Raw genomic sequence first — 23,605 nt, 5'->3', positions numbered from 1 at the left:
TATTTTTAGAAATATGAAGCTAGAAAATATATTTCTCAAAGAGAATTTCCCTTAGGCGTTAAAACTTGATGATAAATTAGAAATGACAAAGCATTATAAAAATCTTAGACATTAGAGGCAGGAAAAGACTATAAAGGTTCCTGATTATAAGGATGATTAACCTTCAGTAAGTACTCATCATGGGCTTGACGTGTTGAAAGTGCTTTCATATGAATATCTCCTTTAATATTTATAAGAAGGGTATTAATAAAGTAGTACTATTGTCCCCATTGTACAGATGAGGAAAGTAAGGCTTACAGAGGGTAAGAAACTTGCCCAAGTTCACACAGCCATCTTGAAAGGTGCTCGCAATGGCGCCCAGAGTTCTAGAGCCCAAGTTCCAGGCACTTTTTTTGGACTGGCTTTCTAACATAACCCCTTATTTTTATCAAGTAGAGTAGGGAAGTGAAACGTCCAGAGCCATTTCACCAGTTACCAGCATAACCAGAACTGAAATCAGGCCAGATTAGCACTTAAAAACATATTACTTCTTAAGGAGCTAGACAGATACCATTCTTTCTGTGTCATACAAAGCAGCAATGCCCCTGAAGCAGGAGTTTGGGGCTTTAGCATGTCATTTGGACTGGTCGACTTTCCCTTACTTTTCATTTTCTCTTCACCCATTTTCCTTATATCAAGTCTCATAAAATAACCCTGAGTAGATTACACTGGCCAAGCACACCACTTCAAGGCTGGTCTGGTGTGTGTAAATTGCCTCTCAGTGGGTGGCTATTATATTCATATTGGTTTAAACTGTTTCCATTGCCAATCCATTATGCTGGAATTCCCCCTTGCTGAGGGCAGCTGTGTTATTCTTTTCTTTGACTGAAGCCCAAGAACTATCTGTGCAACTCCTTGGGAGCCAGCCCTTTAAGAGTAAACATATTGAGTCATACAAGGCCACTCAGTATCCCACTGCCACTTGCTAAATCAGGAGCATTCCCCTTTGGCCCCAACCAGTTCACGTTGCTCATTTTTCAAGAAGATAGAAATTGGAGTCGAGTGAGAAAGTGATGTGATGCCTATTTATGCAGAAAGTCAAAGGAATGTTCTGAAAATAACACTTGTACAAGTAACTGTTTCTCTAGAAGGCAAACACTTGGAGCATAACCACAACTGAGGGTCCAGATAGCCTCAGGTATGTCCTGATGAGCACCCTTCAAATCAAATGCGACCCTGTGAGTGCCCCTTTCTGAACAAAATCTCCCAGCAAACACCTGTAACTATCTCAGGACTGAACATACATTCTTAAAATGAAAATTTCTTAGTCCAGGTTAGAGTCCAAAGTCAGTGACTGGAAGTCAAGAACTAATTGAACATCTGTAATACAAGTTTCTGTGCCTCAGTTGGTGATATGATATAATTAGGAGGCAAGTTTACACATTTTATTGTTCCCTTGGGTACCAGGCTTATCACTACAAACTGATGACTGTTGATAAATCCACCCAGCTGTCCTGTAAATGTAGACCCTTGGTCGCAGGGAAAATAAGGGTGAAAATTTGGATATTTTAAACTTATTGACATAACAGCAGAGAAAACCAAAAGCCTTTATCTGATGAAATGAGTCAGCTTCATGGTTCTTAATTAGGAATTCACATTTAAGAGTGGTAGTTGTAAGGACAAACGCAAATTAAAAGTAAGGTACTTAATTCTCCCTGTTGAAAATGAGAAAAGAGCTCCTCTCTCCCTTTCTCTTTGAGCATTTGCATTTGAAAACTTGTAATTATAAGTACCTTCTCTTCTCTTTGAAATGTATGTAAATCCTTTTGAAAACCAGACAGGCCTTTTGTCAGCTTTAAGAGTCAGGATTGCCTTTCTCAAGGATTCAGGAGCCATCTCTTTGAAATGTAAACATCAAGGGGTATAGCACCCCTATCTCCAAGTTTCTCTGAGAGATTAGGAACCTAACTTCAGTGGGCACCTTGCTCCAAGTCACAAAATTGCATCCTGCCACAAATATGGGAGAAGTTTGTTTTTTTCTCTGGGTAAAGTCAATTAACACAGACGGTCACCCTGGTAATGGTTGATTTGAGGATGAATTATGTAAGACAAATAGTGCTGTTAAATCTTTTTACTCATGGTCTAGTTATTGTTTATATTGAAAGCATGTATGCAATGGGTCGTAACTGGTTGGCATATAGAGGGGTGAGATTTTGCAGTCTTTCAGCTGATTGTGATTAACATCACATCATGGTTTAATGCTAATTCAAAAGTAAAAGTGGGGTGGTTTTTGTTTCTACTATCTTCGTGGAGAAAATTTCTGGATTGAGAGAAGATTGTGTTTTTAATTCTATTTCCTCAACATCATCAAATTTTGAAGGAAGAAAAAAGAATTTATATGGACTTTGGTGGCCATGCATAACAGAGCAAGTTTTCCTTGATTCAGGAGACCTGAGTCCTCCCATCTGATATACCAAGCTGCACTGTTCAAACGAAACTGTTTCAGTTACAATCCCAGTCAAGCATGAAACGTTTATTCTGCTGTTGTTTATATGTGCAACGTACTTTGAGTTCATTAAATTGGCATCACCTTGTTACAGTAAAGTCTCTAAAGCCAAACAAAACTAAAGAAAACAAAATCAGAGTTTTCAAATATTCATGTGAAAAATGGAGAAGTGTAAAGTTGAAAATTGTTTAAAGAAAATTTTAATTCCTACAAAGAAAATAAAATACCTAGGAATACAACTTACAAGGGACATGAAGGACCTCTTCTTCAAGGAGAACTACAAACCACTGCTCAAGGAAATAAGAGAGAACACAAACAAACGGAAAAACATTCCATGCTCATGGGTAGAAAGAATCAATATCATGAAAATGGCCATATTGCCCAAAGTAATTTATAGATTCAATGCTATTCCCATTAAGCTACCAATGACTTTCTTCTCAGAACTAGAAAAAACTACTTTAAATTTCATATGGAACAAAAAAAAAAAAGCCCATATAGCCAAGACAATCCTAAGTAAAAAGAACAAAGCTGGAGGCATCATGCTACCTGACTTCAAACTATACTACAAGGTTACAGTAACCAAAACAGCATGGTATTGGTACCAAAACAGATATATAGACCAATGGAACAGAACGGAGGCCTCAGAAATAACACCACACATCTACAACCATCTGATCTTCAACAAAACAAGCAATGGGGAAAGGATTCCCTATTTAATAAACGGTGCTGGGAAAACTGACTAGCCATATGCAGAAAACTGAAACTGGACCCCTTCCTTACACCTTATAAAAAAATTAACTCAAGATGGATTAAAGACTTAAACATAGAACCTAAAACCATAAAAACCCTAGAAGAAAGCCTAGGCAATACCATTCAGGACATAGGCATGGGCAAAGACTTCATGACTAAAACACCAAAAACAATTGCAACAAAAGCCAAAATTGACAAATGGGATCTAATTAAACTAAAGAGCTTCTGAACAGCAAAAGAAACTATCATCAGAGTGAACAGGCAACCTACAGAATGCGAGAAAATTTTTGCAATCTATCTCACAAAGGGCTAATACCCAGAATCTACATGGAACTTAAACAAATTTACAAGAAAAAAAGCGAACAACCCCTTCAAAAAGTGGGCAAAAAATATGAACAGACACTTCTCAAAAGAAGACATTTATGTGGCCAACAAACATATACAACAAACATATGAAAAAAAACTCATCATCACTGATCATTAGAGAAATGCAAATCAAAACCATTGTGAGATATCATCTCACTCCAGTTAGAATTGTGATCAATAAAAAGTCAGGAAACAACAGATGCTGGGGAGGATGTGGAGAAATAGAAACGCTTTTACACTGTTGGTAGGAGTATAAATTAGTTCAACCAAATTGATCTTCCACACTGTGGAAGACAGTGTGGCGATTCCTCAAGGCTCTAGAACTAGAAATACCATTTGACCCAGCAATCCCATTACTGGGCATATACACGAAGAATTATAAATCATTCTACTATAAAGACACATGCACGCATATGTTTATTGCAGCACTATTCACAATAACAAAGACTTGGAACCAACCCATATGTCCATCAATGATAGACTGGATAAAGAAAATGTGGCACATATACACCAGAGAATACTATGCAGCCATAAAAAAGAATGAGCTCATGTCCTTTGCAAGGACATGGATGAAGCTGGAAACCACCATTCTCAGCAAACTAACACAGGAACAGAAAACCAAACACCGCATGTTCTCACTCGTAAGTGGGAGTTGAACAATGAGAACACATGAACACAGGGAGGGGAACATCATACACCAGGGCCTGTTGGGGGGTAGGAGGCAAGGGGAGGGAGAGCATTAGGACAAATATCTAATGCTTGCAGGGCTTAAAACCTAGATGACGTGTTGATGGGTGCAGCAAACCACCATGGCACATGTATACCTATGTAACAAACCTGCACATTCTGCACATGTATCCCCGAACTTAAAGTATAATAAATTTAATAAAATAGGAAATTTTAAGAAGGCAAAAATAATTTGTTTTATATATGAAATGTACATGTATAAAAACTTGTAATAAAGGGACATCTCAGCAGGGTGATTTATTTGGACTCAATTTTATTTCTTGCATTTAAAGTATTTCCCAGTAGTTCCCTAAATTTAGTAAATATTAGAATCATCTGGAAAGTTTGTTTCAATGTAGTTTCATTGGACCAATTCCTGATATTTTGTTTACTATATATGGAGTGGATTCCTGAAATTTCCTTGTGCACCCCAAGTGATCCATATGACCCAGAGACCCTCAGTTATTAATAAATGCAATAAGTACATAACATGATAAATTCTAGCTTATGTTAGAACTAAAACAGACCTGGCCTCACTTTTGAATATAATAAAAGAATTATATAGTGAATTATTATTCTATTATTCAAGAAGACTGTTTAGTTATTACACTTTTTATATGCATAGTCAGAAAAGAAACATACTTACATTGATGTGTTTCAATATAATGTTGGGGCTCAGAACTGATACCCCAACCTATAGCATTTTGGCATGCTGAGCACTTTGAACTAAAAGAAATTAAAAGGCCTTAGAAGCTGCCTCTGAACCAATGACTTTCTAGCTTTCTCTTGTTTCTCTCCTACCCCTCAGGCACAGGAGGGGCTTTCTCTGGAAGTTCCCTTATTTGACTGAGGGAAGTTCTTCCCAAAAAAAATGCAATTGAAACTCTCTCCCTAGGAATCTCATCAGATGACCATGAAAGATTAACCACCAGAGAAGAGAAAAGACTAAAAGTCTCCATCATTCCCAGACAGACTTTTCATCTGTTCTTCTGAGGGTAGCCCTGAGAGATTTCTAGGGAGACTTTATCTGCATAAGACAACCTTTGTTCACCGTAAACTTCCAGCCCTCACCTTCTTCCGTTGTCAACACCTCCGTCCAGATCTCAGGGGAAATTTGTCCTAGGCCGTTGACTGTTCTCCAGTACCACTCAGTTTCCAAAGACAATCATTTACAAGCTACTGTCTGCTCTTTGGGCCCATTCAATTCTATGAAAAATCTTTTACTACCTCTCAAAATTGCCTATATTTCACCACTTTTCTCCTATGAAGAAGGTGCTATTTAAGCTTCAGCCATCTGGCCCTTCCTTGAGTCTCATATTTTGTGTACTGCCCATGCATTTGCACATATATCAATTTGGATGCCTTTTCTCCTGTTAATCTGTCTATATTGTCAGTTTGTTTGTAGACCCAAATTATTGAATCTTCAGAGGGAAAGTTAAACTTTCCTACAATAGCTAAAATAATAAAACAATGTAGAGCTATATTTAAAAGCTTTATATCAATTTGCAATACCAGAAACCAAGAACAAAGTGCACAAAATTACATTAAAATGAAAAAAAAATTAGAGTTAAAATTTCATGCCAGAAGTTTTATGGAACAATAGAAACTTTATTTAACCACACTGGAAAAAAGAATTTGGCATGTGAAATGTCAAATGAGTATGTTTTACCATGTGGAGAGAAAGGTACCATTGCCCTGGAGAGGCACAGGTGGTACCTGGATAGTGTATGAAGCAGGGATTTATGGGAGGCAAGTTCAATGGGAATTACTTTGGAAATTTTTCCTTAGGGGCACAAAATTTAAACTTCCGCCACAATGGAAAGATTAGCACTGTTGAAATTGAACTCCCTTGGTGAGAGCTGTAGCAGAACAGTATCTCCTGTTAAACCTGCTGCCGGATTCCAGCTAACACAATCTCAATTTCTTTGCTTTTTAAAGCCCCCCAAAGCTTTATAAAATGCAGCCAATACACTTTCTCTTATGACAAAGATCAGTACTGTCATATAGGAAAGTATTCCTGACTCTATCTCCATGATATTTCCAATATCAGCATCGCCTTCTTATAATATTTCAAATCAGTGAAGTCTTTAGTCATAGAAATCATGCACTTCAGTATTCAACCTTACAAAATGATAGGACATTTTCCAAAACAAAACAAAAATGAAATACAGCATACATCCAATGTGTTGTAAAGCTGGTTTTCTATTTTTTTTAATTCTTCCCCTTTTCTCTATTCATTTTTATGGCATTGTCCCTCTTCTGTCTCTTTTTTCCTGTGTTAATCTTTTATGTATTCTATTGAAACCACCTTTACAAAATTATGACTGAGACAGTGAAAGAGATCTAACCTAATTAGCTCCATCTTGCTTCTAACCTCCAAGCTGTCCTTGTTCCTTCCTGGGTGTAGGCTGAACTAACTTTGGGAGGAACTTAGTTTATAGTTTAAAACAAAGACAATAACAGCCTGTTTCTAAAACAAACCTCCTTCTTGCCTGGGGACTAGACTGCCTTTGTAGGACTAACAAATTAGCCACAAGTTAGAAATTATGGTTTAGGAGTCATGCAGCTAGAGGCTACTAGATTCTGACTCTCCCTAAACTGCTTCTGAGATCAGTGCTTGAGATCCCTTTCCTTGATGGATCAGCTTGCACCACCCAGATCATCTAAACTGGCTCTTCTGATCTTGTGGCCTCCACCCAGGAACTGACTCAGGGCAAGAGGACAGCTTCAACTTCCCATGATTTTATCTCCTACCTAACTAATCAGTACTCCTGGCTCACTGGCTTCCCCCTACTCACCAAGTTGTCCTTAAAAACTCTGATCCCTGAATGCTTGGGGAGACTGATTTGAGTAATAATAAAACTCCTGTCTCCTGCACAGCCAGCTCTGAGTGAATTACTCTTTCTGTATTGCAATTCCCCTGTCTTGATAAATCAGCTCCGTCTAGGTAGTGGGCTAGGTAAACCCACTGGGCAGTTACACTATCTTTGTCATTGTACAAATATTCATATGTGTCTTCTTTTTCTCAGTGAGTACATTGATTTATTTTCTTTCCTTGCTGGCTTCTATTTTTCACCTTTGTTTTCCATTTAACTATGCAATAATTTCTTCTATACCAACTATGCAATAATTTCTTCTATACCTTCTGCTTTACACCACAACTTTCCTGATCCCCTTAATTTCATTTACTTTCACTCAGTTTTACACATTACTTATTTCCTCTCTGTTATGTGTTGAATTGAACTGCGTCCCCCAAAAAATTCATATGTTGAAGTCACTAGTAACTCTAAATAAATTTGACTGTATTTGGAGATAGGATCTTTAAAGATGTAATTAAGGTAACAGGAGGTCCTATGTTTGGGCCCTAATCCAATATGACTGGTGTCCTTATAAGAAGACAAGATTAAGACACAGTCAATACAGACTGAGGAACAACCATGTGAGGACCCAGCAAGAAGGAGGACATCTGCAAGCCAAGGAGAGAAGCCTCTGAAGAAACCAGACCTGGACTTCCAGGCTCTAGAACTGTGAGAATATGCATTTCAATTGTTTAAGCCACCCAACCTGTGGTATTTTATTATGGCACCCCTAGAAAACCAATATAGCCTCTATTTCCATCTTTTCTCCTCTTTGCTTCTTTTTACTACACCTCATCCCTGTTTTTTGAATATTCAGAGCAGTAGGCATGCCCCAGCTCTCTTTCCTCCTCTTGTTTATTTGCATATCTTCTTATTTCTTGATCAACACATGGAATACACAAAAGTGCCTATTTTGCTGGAATCATTGTTCTTTGAGTGTTTCAACTTTCCTGTACCACAGATTCATCATCTGTCAAATGGAGATAATAAAAGTATTAATCTCATATAGGCCCATTGCAATGATTTAATTTGTTAACCAATAAGATGCCTATAACAGTGCCTGGCACATAATAAACCCAAGTAAATATTGGTGGTGGTGGTGGTGGTGATTATTTTTCTGTCATTCAATAAGTATCCACTGAGTGTTTATCCTGTGCCAGGAGCTGTTTTCATGGAGCTCAGTCAAGTGGGGAAAATAAGACACAAACTAACCAATAAATTAATAAATATCATCAGATTTTTATAAATGGTATGCAATACATTTTAAAAGGTGATGTGACACATAATTATGGGGTGGTTATTTTTGAGTGGTCAGGTGGCCTCTGTAGAAGTAACCCTAGCTCTAAGTAGAAAAAAAAAAAAAAAGCCATCCAGGAAAGTCCCAGGGGGCAGTGGAGAGAGAAGCATGTGAGAGAGCAGGAATGGTTGGTATAAAGACCCTTAAATGGGCACCAGTTTGGTGATTTTACAGAGCTGAGAGGAGTCTAATATGCTGCAGGATAGTAAGCATGAAGGTAGGTTACACAAAATGAGGTCAATTGAGGATCTATGGAGGGCCAGTTCATACCGGATTTTATAAGCCACTAAGGATTTAAGAGGTTAAGCAACCTGCTGATGTTAGCCCTGCACACCATTTTCTAGAGAGAGCATAAGAGGCACTGCTAAGGAGCCAAGATGGCCGAATAGGAACAGCTCTGGTCTACAGCTCCCAGCGTGAGCGACGCAGAAGACGGTGATTTCTGCATTTCCATCTGAGGTACCGGGTTCATCTCACTAGGGAGTGCCAGACAGTGGGCGCAGGCCAGTGGGTGTGCGCACCGTGCACGAGCCGAAGCAGGGCGAGGCATTGCCTCACCTGGGAAGCGCAAGGGGTCAGGGAGTTCCCTTTCCGAGTCAAAGAAAGGGGTGACAGACGCACCTGGAAAACTCGGGTCACTCCCACCCGAATATTGCGCGTTTCAGACCGGCTTAAAAAATGGCGCACGACGAGACTATATCCCACACCTGGCTCGGAGGGTCCTACGCCCTCGGAATCTCGCTGACTGCTAGCACAGCAGTCTGAGATCAAACTGCAAGGCGGCAGCGAGGCTGGGGCAGGGGCGCCCGCCATTGCCCAGGCTTGCTTAGGTAAACAAAGCAGCCGGGAAGCTCGAACTGGGTGGAGCCCACCACAGCTCAAGGAGGCCTGCCTGCCTCTGTAGGCTCCACCTCTGGGGGCAGGGCACAGACAAACAAAAAGACAGCAGTAACCTCTGCAGACTTAAATGTCCCTGTCTGACAGCTTTGAAGAGAGCAGTGGTTCTCCCAGCACGCAGCTGGAGATCTGAGAACGGGCAGACTGCCTCCTCAAGTGGGTCCCTGACCCCTGACCCCCGAGCAGCCTAACTGGGAGGCACCCCCCAGCAGGGGCACACTGACACCTCACACGGCAGGGTATTCCAACAGACCTGCAGCTGAGGGTCCTGTCTGTTAGAAGGAAAACTAACAAACAGAAAGGACATCCACACCGAAAACCCATCTGTACATCACCATCATCAAAGACCAAAAGTAGATAAAACCACAAAGATGGGGAAAAAACAGAACAGAAAAACAGGAAACTCTAAAATGCAGAGCGCCTCTCCTCCTCCAAAGGAACGCAGTTCCTCACCAGCAACGGAACAAAGGTGGATGGAGAATGATTTTGACGAGCTGAGAGAAGAAGGCTTCAGACGATCAAATTACTCTGAGCTACGGGAGGACATTCAAACCAAAGGCAAAGAAGTTGAAAACTTTGAAAAAAATTTAGAAGAATGTATAACTAGAATAACCAATACAGAGAAGTGCTTAAAGGAGCTGATGGAGCTGAAAACCAAGGCTCGAGAACTACGTGAAGAATGCAGAAGCCTCAGGAGCCAATGCGATCAACTGGAAGAAAGGGTATCAGCAATGGAAGATGAAATGAATGAAACTAAGCGAGAAGGGAAGTCTAGAGAAAAAAGAATAAAAAGAAATGAGCAAAGCCTCCAAGAAATATGGGACTATGTGAAAAGACCAAATCTACGTCTGATTGGTGTACCTGAAAGTGATGCAGAGAATGAAACCAAGTTGGAAAACACTCTGCAGGATATTATCCAGGAGAACTTCCCCAATCTAGCAAGGCAGGCCAACGTTCAGATTCAGGAAATACAGAGAACGCCACAAAGATACTCCTCGAGAAGAGCAACTCCAAGACACATAATTGTCAGATTCACCAAAGTTGAAATGAAGGAAAAAATGTTAAGGGCAGCCAGACAGAAAGGTCGGGTTACCCTCAAAGGGAAGCCCATCAGACTAACAGCGGATCTCTCGGCAGAAACCCTACAAGCCAGAAGAGAGTGGGGGCCAATATTCAACATTCTTAAAGAAAAGAATTTTCAACCCAGAATTTCATATCCAGCCAAACTAAGCTTCATAAGTGAAGGAGAAATAAAATACTTTACAGACAAGCAAATGCTGACCGATTTTGTCACCACCAGGCCTGCCCTAAAAGAGCTCCTGAAGGAAGCGCTAAACATGGAAAGGAACAACCGGTACCAGCCGCTGCAAAATCATGCCAAAATGTAAAGACCATCAAGACTAGGAAGAAACTGCATCAACTAACGAGCAAAATCACCAGCTAACATCATAATGACAGGATCAAATTCACACATAACAATATTAACTTTAAATGTAAATGGACTAAATTCTCCAATTAAAAGACACAGACTGGCAAGTTGGATAAAGAGTCAAGACCCATCAGTGTGCTGTATTCAGGAAACCCATCTCACGTGCAGAGACACACATAGGCTCAAAATAAAAGGATGGAGGAAGATCTACCAAGCAAATGGAAAACAAAAAAAGGCAGGGGTTGCAATCCTAGTCTCTGATAAAACAGACTTTAAACCAACAAAGATCAAAAGAGACAAAGAAGGCCATTACATAATGGTAAAGGGATCAATTCAACAAGAGGAGCTAACTATCCTAAATATTTATGCACCCAATACAGGAGCACCCAGATTCATAAAGCAAGTCCTGAGTGACCTACAAAGAGACTTAGATTCCCACACATTAATAATGGGAGACTTTAACACCCCACTGTCAACATTAGACAGATCAACGAGACAGAAAGTCAACAAGGATACCCAGGAATTGAACTCAGCTCTGCACCAAGCGGACCTAATAGACATCTACAGAACTCTCCACCCCAAATCAACAGAATATACATTTTTTTCAGCACCACACCACACCTATTCCAAAATTGACCACATAGTTGGAAGTAAAGCTCTCCTCAGCAAATGTAAAAGAACAGAAATTATAACAAACTATCTCTCAGACCACAGTGCAATCAAACTAGAACTCAGGATTAAGAATCTCACTCAAAGCCACTCAACTACATGGAAACTGAACAACCTGCTCCTGAATGACTGCTGGGTACATAACGAAATGAAGGCAGAAATAAAGATGTTCTTTGAAACCAACGAGAACAAAGACACAACATACCAGAATCTCTGGGACGCATTCAAAGCAGTGTGCAGAGGGAAATTTATAGCACTAAATGCCCACAAGAGAAAGCAGGAAAGATCCAAAATTGACACCCTAACATCACAATTAAAAGAACTAGAAAAGCAAGAGCAAACACATTCAAAAGCTAGCAGAAGGCAAGAAATAACTAAAATCAGAGCAGAACTGAAGGAAATAGAGACACAAAAAACCCTTCAAAAAATTAATGAATCCAGGAGCTGGTTTTTTGAAAGGATCAACAAAATTGATAGACCGCTAGCAAGACTAATAAAGAAAAAAAGAGAGAAGAATCAAATAGACGCAATAAAAAATGATAAAGGGGATATCACCACCGATCCCACAGAAATACAAACTACCATCAGAGAATACTACAAACACCTCTACGCAAATAAACTAGAAAATCTAGAAGAAATGGATACATTCCTCGACACATACACTCTCCCAAGACTAAACCAGGAAGAAGTTGAATCTCTGAATAGACCAATAACAGGAGCTGAAATTGTGGCAATAATCAATAGTTTACCAACCAAAAAGAGTCCAGGACCAGATGGATTCACAGCCGAATTCTACCAGAGGTACAAGGAGGAACTGGTACCATTCCTTCTGAAACTATTCCAATCAATAGAAAAAGAGGGAATCCTCCCTAACTCATTTTATGAGGCCAGCATCATTCTGATACCAAAGCCTGGCAGAGACACAACCAAAAAAGAGAATTTTAGACCAATATCCTTGATGAACATTGATGCAAAAATCCTCAATAAAATACTGGCAAACCGAATCCAGCAGCACATCAAAAAGCTTATCCACCATGATCAAGTGGGCTTCATCCCTGGGATGCAAGGCTGGTTCAACATACGCAAATCAATAAATGTAATCCAGCATATAAACAGAGCCAAAGACAAAAACCACATGATTATCTCAATAGATGCAGAAAAAGCCTTTGACAAAATTCAACAACCCTTCATGCTAAAAACTCTCAATAAATTAGGTATTGATGGGACATATTTCAAAATAATAAGAGCTATCTATGACAAACCCACAGCCAATATCATACTGAATGGGCAAAAACTGGAAGCATTCCCTTTGAAAACTGGCACAAGACAGGGATGCCCTCTCTCACCGCTCCTATTCAACATAGTGTTGGAAGTTCTGGCCAGGGCAATCAGGCAGGAGAAGGAAATAAAGGGTATTCAATTAGGAAAAGAGGAAGTCAAATTGTCCCTGTTTGCAGATGACATGATTGTTTATCTAGAAAACCCCATTGTCTCAGCCAAAAATCTCCTTAAGCTGATAAGCAACTTCAGCAAAGTCTCAGGATACAAAATCAATGTACAAAAATCACAAGCATTCTTATACACCAACGACAGACAAACAGAGAGCCAAATCATGAGTGAACTCCCATTCACAATTGCTTCAAAGAGAATAAAATACCTAGGAATCCAACTTACAAGGGATGTGAAGCACCTCTTCAAGGAGAACTACAAACCACTGCTCAAGGAAATAAAAGAGGATACAAACAAATGGAAGAACATTCCTTGCTCATGGGTAGGAAGAATCAATATCGCGAAAATGGCCATACTGCCCAAGGTAATTTACAGATTCAATGCCATCCCCATCAAGCTACCAATGACTTTCTTCACAGAATTGGAAAAAACTACTTTAAAGTTCATATGGAACCAAAAGAGAGCCCGCATCGCCAAGTCAATCCTAAGCCAAAAGAACAAAGCTGGAGGCATCACACTACCTGACTTCAAACTATACTACAAGGCTACAGTAACCAAAACAGCATGGTACTGGTACCAAAACAGAAATATAGATCAATGGAACAGAACAGAGCCCTCAGAAATAACGCCGCTTACCTACAACTATCTGATCTTTGACAAACCTGAGAAAAACAAGCAATGGGGAAAGGATTCCCTATTTAATAAATGGTGCTGGGAAAACTGGCTAGCCATATGTAGAAAGCTGAAACTGGATCCCTTCCTTACACCTTATACAAAAATCAATTCAAGATGGATTAAAGATTTAAACGTTAGACCTAAAACCATAAAAACCCTAGAAGAAAACCTAGGCATTACCATTCAGGACATAGGCGTGGGCAAGGACTTCATGTCCAAAACACCAAAAGCAATGGCAACAAAAGCCAAAATTGACAAATGGGATCTAATTAAACTAAAGAGCTTCTGCACAGCAAAAGAAACTACCATCAGAGTGAATAGGCAACCTACAACATGGGAGAAAATTTTCACAACCTACTCATCTGACAAAGGGCTAATATCTAGAATCTACCGTGAACTCAAACAAATTTACAAGAAAAAAACAAACAACCCCATCAAAAAGTGGGCGAAGGACATGAACAGGCACTTCTCAAAAGAAGACATTTATGCAGCCAAAAAACACATGAAAAAATGCTCATCATCACTGGCCATCAGAGAAATGCAAATCAAAACCACAATGAGATATCATCTCACACCAGTTAGAATGGCAATCATTCAAAAGTCAGGAAACAACAGGTGCTGGAGAGGATGTGGAGAAATAGGAACACTTTTACACTGTTGGTGGGACTGTAAACTAGTTCAACCATTGTGGAAGTCAGTGTGGCGATTCCTCAGGGATCTAGAACTAGAAATACCATTTGACCCAGCCATCCCATTACTGGGTATATACCCAAATGACTATAAATCATGCTGCTATAAAGACACATGCACACGTATGTTTATTGCGGCATTATTCACAATAGCAAAGACTTGGAACCAACCCAAATGTCCAACAATGATAGACTGGATTAAGAAAATGTGGCACATATACACCATGGAATACTATGCAGCCATAAAAAATGATGAGTTCATATCCTTTGTAGGGACATGGATGAAATTGGAAACCATCATTCTCAGTAAACTATCGCAAGAACAAAAAACCAAACACCGCATATTCTCACTCATAGGTGGGAATTGAACAATGAGATCACATGGACACAGGAAGGGGAATACCATACTCTGGGGACTGTGGTGGGGAGGGGGGAGGGGGGAGGGATAGCATTGGGAGATATACCTAATGCTAGCTGACGAGTTAGTGGGTGCAGCGCACCAGCATGGCACATGTATACATATGTAACTAACCTGCACAATGTGCACATGTACCCTAAAACTTAAAGTATAATAAAAAAAAAAAAAAAAGAGGCACTGCTAGACTTACGGGTGCCTGAAACCAGGGTTTCAATGCTTTCAGGGTCTTTCTCTTTCTTGCCTTCTCTTTACTGCTTCTTTCAGCATTGTTCTGCATCCTATCTTTATTTTCTTTCCTTCATTTTTCTCCTGAAATGAGAGGAATGATTCAAGGAGAATTCTACTCGGCCCAGCTTGGGCCTCAAGCCCATTACTGTGTTAAATTAAGTTTAGCCTAAAGCTGCCTCCTTTTAAGTGTGGCCTAAAGGTTTCTCCCTGCATAAGGAACTGTAACCTAACTGGATGTGTAAACAGCCTATAATCTACTCTTGTGTCAATCACTGATTTTCAGCCAAAGATAGTCTACTGTTCAAACCATGTTCAAATAAGGCAAAGGCCAAGCTGTAAACAATCCAGCTGTTTCTGAAACTTACTTCCATCTTTCGTACATCACTTTCTGCTTTTCTGTTCAGAAATCTTCTTCTACCACGTGGCCCTGATGGAATCTCTCTGAACCTATTCTGGTTTGGTGGCTGTCCAAATTGTGAATCATTCTTTGCTCAATTAAACTCTGTTAAATTTAATTTGTCTAAAGTTTTTCTTAACTGTTCTGAGTGCATATTAATCACCTGGGAAGCATGTTTTAAATGCAAATTCAAAATTCTGTAATGTACATCTTTAACAGTAATTCTGATGTAGAAGGTCCAAAGCCCACAATTAGAGGCATCTTGTTGTATTTTGAGGTGACCTTAGAAAGTTTTGAAGTAGACGAAGGATGTTCTACTTTTTTTTTTTTTTTTTTTTTTTTTTGGTTGAAGAGCTCTCTTGTGGAAACACTTAGCATGGATTTCACAGGACGAGACTGGACATACAGAGGACCAATAGGAGACTGCTGAAATCATTCAAGTAGGAAACAATAAAAGTCTGAAGTAGGGCATTTTTGACCAGAGATAGGAGAGAGTGAATTAAAGAGATATTAGGACTATTTGATCCCAGTGTGATGTAAAAATTGAGGTCAGGAGAGAGGCATGGGGGTCTGGCTGCAATCACTAGGTGGACCATTGTGCTGCTATTCATCAATACATGAAATACTAAAGGGAGAGGGAAAAATGAATGTTTGTCCATGCCAATGCAGAATAAGAGCATGCTATTTGAATAGGCTCTATTGTCAGTTTTTCCCAACCCATCTGCCATTTCTGGCCAGCAACAGTCATAATATAAGCCATTGTGATATTAAAAATGGAATGATTAAATAGAAACATCAAGCACTATTATTGCCTCAGAGATACTTAATACTCTGACCCATGAAATAGCTTTGAGACAGGGTTTCACACTATCGTCCAAGCTGGAGTGGCACAATCATGGCTCACTACAGCCTTGGCTCAAGGGAGCCTCCTTCCTTAACCTCCCAAGTAGCTAGGACCGCAGGCACATGCCACCATGCCTAATTAAAACACTTTTTTTTTTTTTTTTTTTTGTAGAGATGGGGTATGCTACGTTGCCCAGGCTAGTCTCAAGCTCCTGACTTCAAGCACTCCTCCTTGCCTCGATCTCCCAAAATGCTGGGATTACAGGCATAAGCCACCATACCCAGCCATGTTTAATTCTTATTTCAAGTGTGAAAACCTTCTTATCAGAGTGACAGATAGTGTAATCCCTTCTTTCCTCGAAGTTTCCAAAGAACCCAACAAAAAGCTGATACCTGAGAAAACATGGCCACTAGAAAGACTTCAAACAAAAAGTATTCAAGTTGTGTAGGTAGAATTGCAGCATCATGCCCCTCCTGGGGTTACCATAAAAAGCTTTAGACTTGCTGGGAATTAACAAGAAGAACTCTAAAACCAGAAACAAACCTTACTGGGTCAAGAGCCTTTAATATGGGGACTGCGAGGGACAAATATAAGAGGATCCAGCCACACCAACAACCAAACTGTCCCATATCATGCCGATGAACTTTTATTACTTGCTACTTTGGGACTATCTGGAGTAGGATATAAGAATCCTGTGTATATAATATTGTTTCTACAAACTTAAGTACAAAAAGTATTGTTCTTATTATAGAATGAGGGCTCAGTCATTCCTTAGTCCTCTGCAGGAAATTCTCAGGTTTTGTAAATTAGAGATTCTGCACCTGGGCCCTGTTGGACTATTAAAACCAAGATGGGTACTCAGAATGAGCAAAATTGGAGAAGCAGCCAGTCTTTTAACAAGTCATATGTATGTGGACTGCACATTACTATAGCATATATTTCAGTAATAAATTACAGTAATGGAATAGGCATTTGTTGAACTATTAATAAATTGCTTCCTTCTTTCCAACACCTTAAATAGCACATAACAGAGGCTTCCCCTACTCTTGTCAAGAGTAACCGGGAAGAGAATGAAAACTATGCTGTCTCCCTCTGTGAGCTTTCTCTCTCTTGCTAGGATGGGATCTGAAACCAAACTTCTGTGATGCTATAGCTCAGATTCTTCCATGATTGCAAGAACTCCCTCCTAATGTTAAAAAATAATTGCTTTATAGTTTCATGTTTTTTTTCAATGTAACTAGTATCTCTGCTTGAATCTAAGCTGTGTTTATGCTAGGATTCAGAACCAAATTATACTTGAAATATATGTATTCATTTCATGGGCTAGAATATATCATTTACTCTGACTGGCTTCCAGATACCTACCTAAATCTTTTAAGAATTCTCCAATAAGTTACATATTGAAACCTAAAAAAGAGATTATTTTCATGCCTGCTGGGCATCAAAGAGCTGAAGGATGGATTGTTTTGGTGCTCTCACAGAACTGGTGAGAACAGTGGCAGCAGGACCAGCCTTGGCAGTGTCCTAGTGCTTCCTGCCTTAGAGGCAGCTGTGGCATTACTGGTGCCTTTGAGATTTTGGCAGTGAGTCACAGTTGTGGGGATTAGCAGTGACAGGACACATTGTCTCAGTAAGGCGGAACTGGAGAGGAAGAAAATTATTGACTCTATCTAGCCACCGCTTCTCACTCTTCTGCATCAGCCCTTCCCCTGTCTCCAACCTCTAAACATTAGAGTGCAAGAGGACTTTAGTCTTTAGACCTTTTTTCTTTATCAAAACTCATTACACAATATGGCCTCTACCTTGCCATATTGCCAATGATTCCCAAATTTGTACATCCGGTCTGGACTTTTTCCTGGATCTCCCAATTTGGATAGCCAGACAGCTATTGGACGTTTCCATCCGGATATCTAATAGGTATTTCAAAATTAACACATGCAAATCAAATTCTTCTTCTTTTCAAATCTCTTCTTTTCATACTCCTTTCATTCTTTAAAGTTGCAACTTCATTCTTTGACTTGTCTAGACCAAAAATCTCATAGTTGCCCTTTATTCCTCTTCTCATCCCACCCCATATTCAATACAGTAGCAAATCTCATTGCCTTTTTTTTTTTAAGACAAGATCTCACCCTGTCACCCAGGTTGGATTACAGTGGCATGATCATATCTCGCTGCAGCCTCAACCTCTTGGACTCAAGTCATCCTCCTGCCTCAGCCTCCCAAATAGTTGGGACTCCAGGTGCACACCACTGCACCAGGCTAACTTTTTTAAAAAAAACTTATTTGTAGAGATGGGGTCTCGCAGTGCTACTCAAGTTGGTCTTGAATTTCCATCCTCAAGCAATCCTCCCACCTCAGCCTCCCAAAGAACAGGGATTACAGGTGTGAGCCACCCCACCCAGCTAAATTACCATAGTCTTTATGTTCAAAATATATCAGTATCCACATCATGGCCACTGCTACCACTTGGTTACAAAACTGTCTTCCCTGGACTGCATTAGCTTCCTTACTAGTCTACCAGCTTCTAACTTTGCCATCTTAAATTTGACTTTCAAGACCACAAGCCAGAGTGATACATAAAAAACAAGATCAGACCTTGTTTCTCCATGGTTAAAATCCTCCAGTGGCTCCCTAATCATGTTCTAAGGCTCTACTCTGCACACTCACCTACGTCCTGCACGCCAGAGCCCCTGCTCCATTTGGACATTATTGCTTTCCTCTCTGGCTCATACTGTCCTCTCCAGGCATATTGGCTCCTTGCTCATTCTGAAACACAGCAGGCTAATTCAACTCAAGGCTCTTTGACCTAGCTGCTGTCTGTTTGGAACATCCTTCTACAAAATATTCACATGGCTTTGTTCCACCATTTTCCTTAGCATCTACCCAAATGTCAGATGATAGAAAAGGTCTTCCTTGCATAAAACAGCAGCACTGCTCCCACCCTCACTTTCACTTTGCTTTTCTCCATCATATCTGTCACTGGCTGACTTACTACATGTTTAACTATTTATTCATGTGTTGTCCTTGAGCTGTGAAAGCTCCAAAAATGTCAGAACATTCCTTCTTCATTGCTTATGTCCAGGGCCTAGGATAGTGCTGAGGTTATAGTGGGCTCTGAATATTGTGTTGAAAGAATAACCTGTGGAAATAGAACAGGGGTTCACAGACCTGTCTAATACTGAAATCAATGTGAGAAGTTACAGACATACATATTTCTAGGCCAAATCCCACACCTGCCAATTCAAGTTTTCTTGGGGTAGTATTGTAAAATCTGATTTTTAGATAGCTTGCAGGAGATTACAATAATCATTGAGACTTAAAGACTGTAAATTATAAAAATTAGTGCTCAGAGCTTTTGGGAAACAACTTCTGAGAACCCGTGAAACAACCTGGGAAGTATTTGAAGGGGCTGGAATTCCCAAAAGTGGATCGGCTAGAGTCAGAAAGATACTGGTTTTATAACTGTTATTATGACCCTGTTCTACCTCTGGGCTGCCCCAGCATGGAAAACGAGGGTTACAATGGAAAGTGAAAAATTCTGACTTAATATTTTGCTAAGAAACCTCAGGCTAGCCTCTTCCATCTTTCTCAAGAGACACCAGGACCACCCACAGCCAAAGGGCAAATACAGAAATGCTCCTGATTTGTACTTGTACAAAAGCAGAAGGTGAAGGAAAGCCTTGGCCTTCACATCCCTAAAGGTAAAGCCTGTGGGTTGTGTCCCATATGGGTCCAAGGTGCAGGGATTATTACTGGGCATGTAATGGATAGAACCCCAGAATGGAAGTCAGAGACCCAGGCTCTGGTGTCAGATCTGTTTCAAATCGGATTTGTGACTTGTAATACATTACTGAGTAGCTCTGGGCCTCAATTCTCTCCTCTGTAAACTAAGGTCCTCTCTTATTCCAAGGGCCCGATGAGTCAATGGCATAATCCCTTCCATTCAGCAACTTAAAAGAAGCACTCCTGAAGTTTTCACCCCTGAAAATGACAAAAAGAGGTTTCAGGAATAAGGGGAGTAAATGAAGGCAAAGTCAGAGGAACAGGAGCTACTTAGAGGTATCCAAGCCAACTGCTGTGGAATGGGATTCAGAACCTAGGAAAATAAATAAATGTTCACTTATCCATACTCAGCCTCTCTCTCCTGGAAAACAGATAGAAAGAAAAAGGTCCATAAAATGCTTTGCTGTCACTTTGCCTTGAATTGATTAGGCCAACTGCATTAGGAGAGGACCTGTAGAGTCTGATGATATCCTTATCTACAGCAAGAAGAGCAAAAATGATGTTCAGTTTGAGAGTGTCTTAAGCACTTTAATTATAACACCAGTTTACTTTAATCCTAAAAATATCTGTTCTCCAGCTGAACTCTCAGACTGCACTGAAAACTACTTACTTTTCTCTTCTCCAAGCAGTCCAGAGGAACAGGAGTGCACTTTCACAGAGCTCCTCTGGGGCGGTGATGTGTACAAATGTATGCAGCAAGGTTCTTTTCAAGTAGATTAAGTGAAGGGAAAAGTTTAACAAGCGCTCAGCAATTCTGCTAGGATCTCACTTGCAAACAGCCATGAAAAAAAATTCTGTAGCAGGGAATGGGTTGCTGCTTACTGTCTGTTGCAGGGCACCTCAGAAGCAGCAAGGGAGACCACAGACTTGGCCAAGGATTGCTGTGTCTTAACTAGCTTCCCTGGGGACTATTGCACCTGATATTATCTGGAAATTGGATGGAAAATGATGAGCTCATAACACTCCTTCACAGGTATATAGTGTTTTTCATATTCAGAACTCTTTAATGTTTCCCTTAGGAGCCTTGGGAGATAAGAGAAGAGTGATTATATCCTCAGTTTGTGAAAGGGAGAATCAAAGCTGAAGGGTCAAGTAATTTGCACAGAAAATAATTGGAGTCAGTGTCCAACCAACATCAGGCCTCAGGGATTCCTAGTATTGAAGCCATAGCTCAGAAAAAATGAGACCCAGAGCTTGGGTCTGAAAAGTTTATATCAAAGGAAACAAGGACCCAGGCATAACCTCGTAATTAAAAGTGGTTGGACAAAACCCAGTTATGGTGCAGAACAAAGCAGGCAGATTCATAACTAAAATGCCAAATAAGTGGCACTTCACTGAAAATTAAATTCATTTCTTAGAGCTTACTTCTCCAGGCATATTGGCATTTGATGGACATTAGTTATGTATTGATAAGAAAGCACAGATTAGAATCAAGAAACCTCCAGATGCTTGAACTTATTTCTAAAGAATAGTTGAAAAATTTCGGGAGGAGCTAAGGTTAATTTGAGTTAATACAAACTTAAAAATAAACCTCCTTTCCATCATATCTAGCCTTTTTGATTGTTTCTTCTACTCAATTCTTTTTTTCCTCAGTGCTATTGGCAGAAAAAAAGAAAATACAGAAGAAAACTAGATCTATCATCATTAGTTCAAAGGGTATAACAAATTTACAGAATCTATTCCAAGAACTCTTATTTCTAGCTGTGGTAGAACTTACCATAAACAGGGATGTCTCCCTTCAGGCTTCTCTTGACCCTTGGTTAAAAAGAACACATTCAAATGAGTACTTCTAGATAAATAACTTAAGATTATACACACTATCTCTCTGATGACTGATGGGGCTTAAGAGAATGATGGCTCAGAGGTCAGATCACCTGTGTCTAATCCTGACTCTAGTATGAACTGTGTATCTTTAGGCAGCTAAGTCAATATTCATAGCTATTAAGCAGAGACAATACTTGAAATAGTTTATTGTTTTGTTATTTTTCTGAAAATTATATGAAATGATATGTATAAAGAAATTAGTACAGGAATTGATGGAAAGCCATAGTCCAACAAAGGTTAGCTTTAAAACAGAGCATTTTGACTTCCTCTTTCTAACAAATCACACGAATTTACTATCTTACAGTTTGTTAAGTTAGAAGTCCAATATAAGTCTCAACGGGCTAAAATAAATGCAGGGCTGCATTTCTTTCTGGAGGCTCTAGGGAAATCTATTTCTTTGCATTTTCCAGGTAGAGGCTGCCTGCCTTTCTTGGTTCATGGCCCTTTCCTCCATCTTCAGCATCAGTCATGTTTTATCTCTCTGTGCCTTTCTTCTGTAGTCACATCCCCCTTACACTCTCTTCTTCCTTCTACTTTCATTTTTAAGGACACTTGTGATTACATTGAGCACATCTGCATAATTCAGGATACTCTCCCCAGTTTGATGTTAGTTTGCAATGATGGTGGGCTAAATAATGACGTCCCCAAGCCTATCTACATCCTTATCCTTGAAACCTGTAAATATTACCTTATGTGGAAAGAAAAGGACTTTTTGTAGTTGTGATTAAATTAAGGATCTTAAATGAGGAGATTATCCTGGATTATGAGTGGGCCGTAAATGTAATCACAAGTGTCCTTATGAAAGGGAGCCAAGAGATTATATGCACAGAAAATGAGAAGGCAATATGATCACAGAGGCAGAGATTGAAGTGATGCAGTCACAAGCCATCAAATGCTGGCAACAACCAGAAGCTGTAAGAAGCAAAGAACAGATTCTCCCATAGTGCCTTCAGAGGAAGGACAGGACTGCTGACACCTTGGTTCAGCCCAGTGAAACCGATTTCAGAGTTTTAGCCTCCAAAACAGTGAAACAATACATTTCTCTTGTTTCCAGGAACCAAGTTTATAGTAATTTCTAATAGTAGCCACAGGAAACTAATATAGTAATCTAATTCCATCTGTAATCTTAATTCTCCTCTGCCATGTAATAGAACATTGGCACAGGTTTCAGAGATTAGGACATAGACAACTCTGGGGGGGCATTATTCTGCCTACAGTACTCCTTTAGTCCATCAGCTTCATAACTATGCCCCTATAACTCACTCCATCTCCTTCCACATAACACGCTGCACTACGGCCTCTTTCCTTCAAACTCAACAGCTTCGTGGTTAAGAGTGTTTATTCCAGAGTGTATATACTTCAACACTTACTAGCTGTGTGACTGTGGAAAGTTACTTAACCTAATTTTCTCATCAATACAATGGCGATTTTAAATATATCACTTCTTAGGATGGCTGAACTGATTAAATGATATCATGTATGTAAGGTTTTGATTGTTTTGCCTATGATAATCTCTCAGTAGGGTCACATAATAATATCCTTTGAATCACCGTCATCTTCACCAATTAGGAGGTAGAAGCAGCACTCATATGTCAATTTTCTATTACTCACTAATAGAAATAGTGGCTGAAACAATCATTTATTATTTCATGATTATGTGGGTCATCAATTTTGGCTGAGCTCATCGTGCCATTCTGCTGGTCTCACTTGAGTTCACTTATGGGGCAGCACTTAGCACAATGTTCTCATTCATATGCCCAGTGGTTGATGGTGCTGCCTATAGGTGTCTCATCCTCACAGAGACTAACCCCAGTCTCTTCA

At 39.8% G+C, this 23,605-nt stretch overlaps 2 long non-coding RNA genes across 2 annotated transcripts in view; both read right to left on the bottom strand.

Annotated features, from left to right (window-relative positions):
- LOC104006913 (uncharacterized) overlaps positions 1-23,605 on the bottom strand; it is a 505,712-nt gene that overhangs the window by 268,115 nt on the left and 213,992 nt on the right. The window lies entirely within an intron of this gene.
- On the bottom strand, positions 14,926-15,441 carry LOC112209420 (uncharacterized). The gene is made up of 2 exons (XR_002944147.1): positions 15,302-15,441; positions 14,926-15,017 (listed from the first exon to the last, which is right to left on the bottom strand). It is a non-coding gene; the product is annotated as an uncharacterized LOC112209420 (long non-coding RNA).

This window comes from Pan troglodytes, chromosome 5, assembly GCF_028858775.2.
Source record: "Pan troglodytes isolate AG18354 chromosome 5, NHGRI_mPanTro3-v2.0_pri, whole genome shotgun sequence".
Classification (NCBI taxonomy): Eukaryota; Metazoa; Chordata; class Mammalia; order Primates; family Hominidae; genus Pan; species Pan troglodytes.
This window is presented reverse-complemented; position numbering and strand designations above follow the sequence as displayed.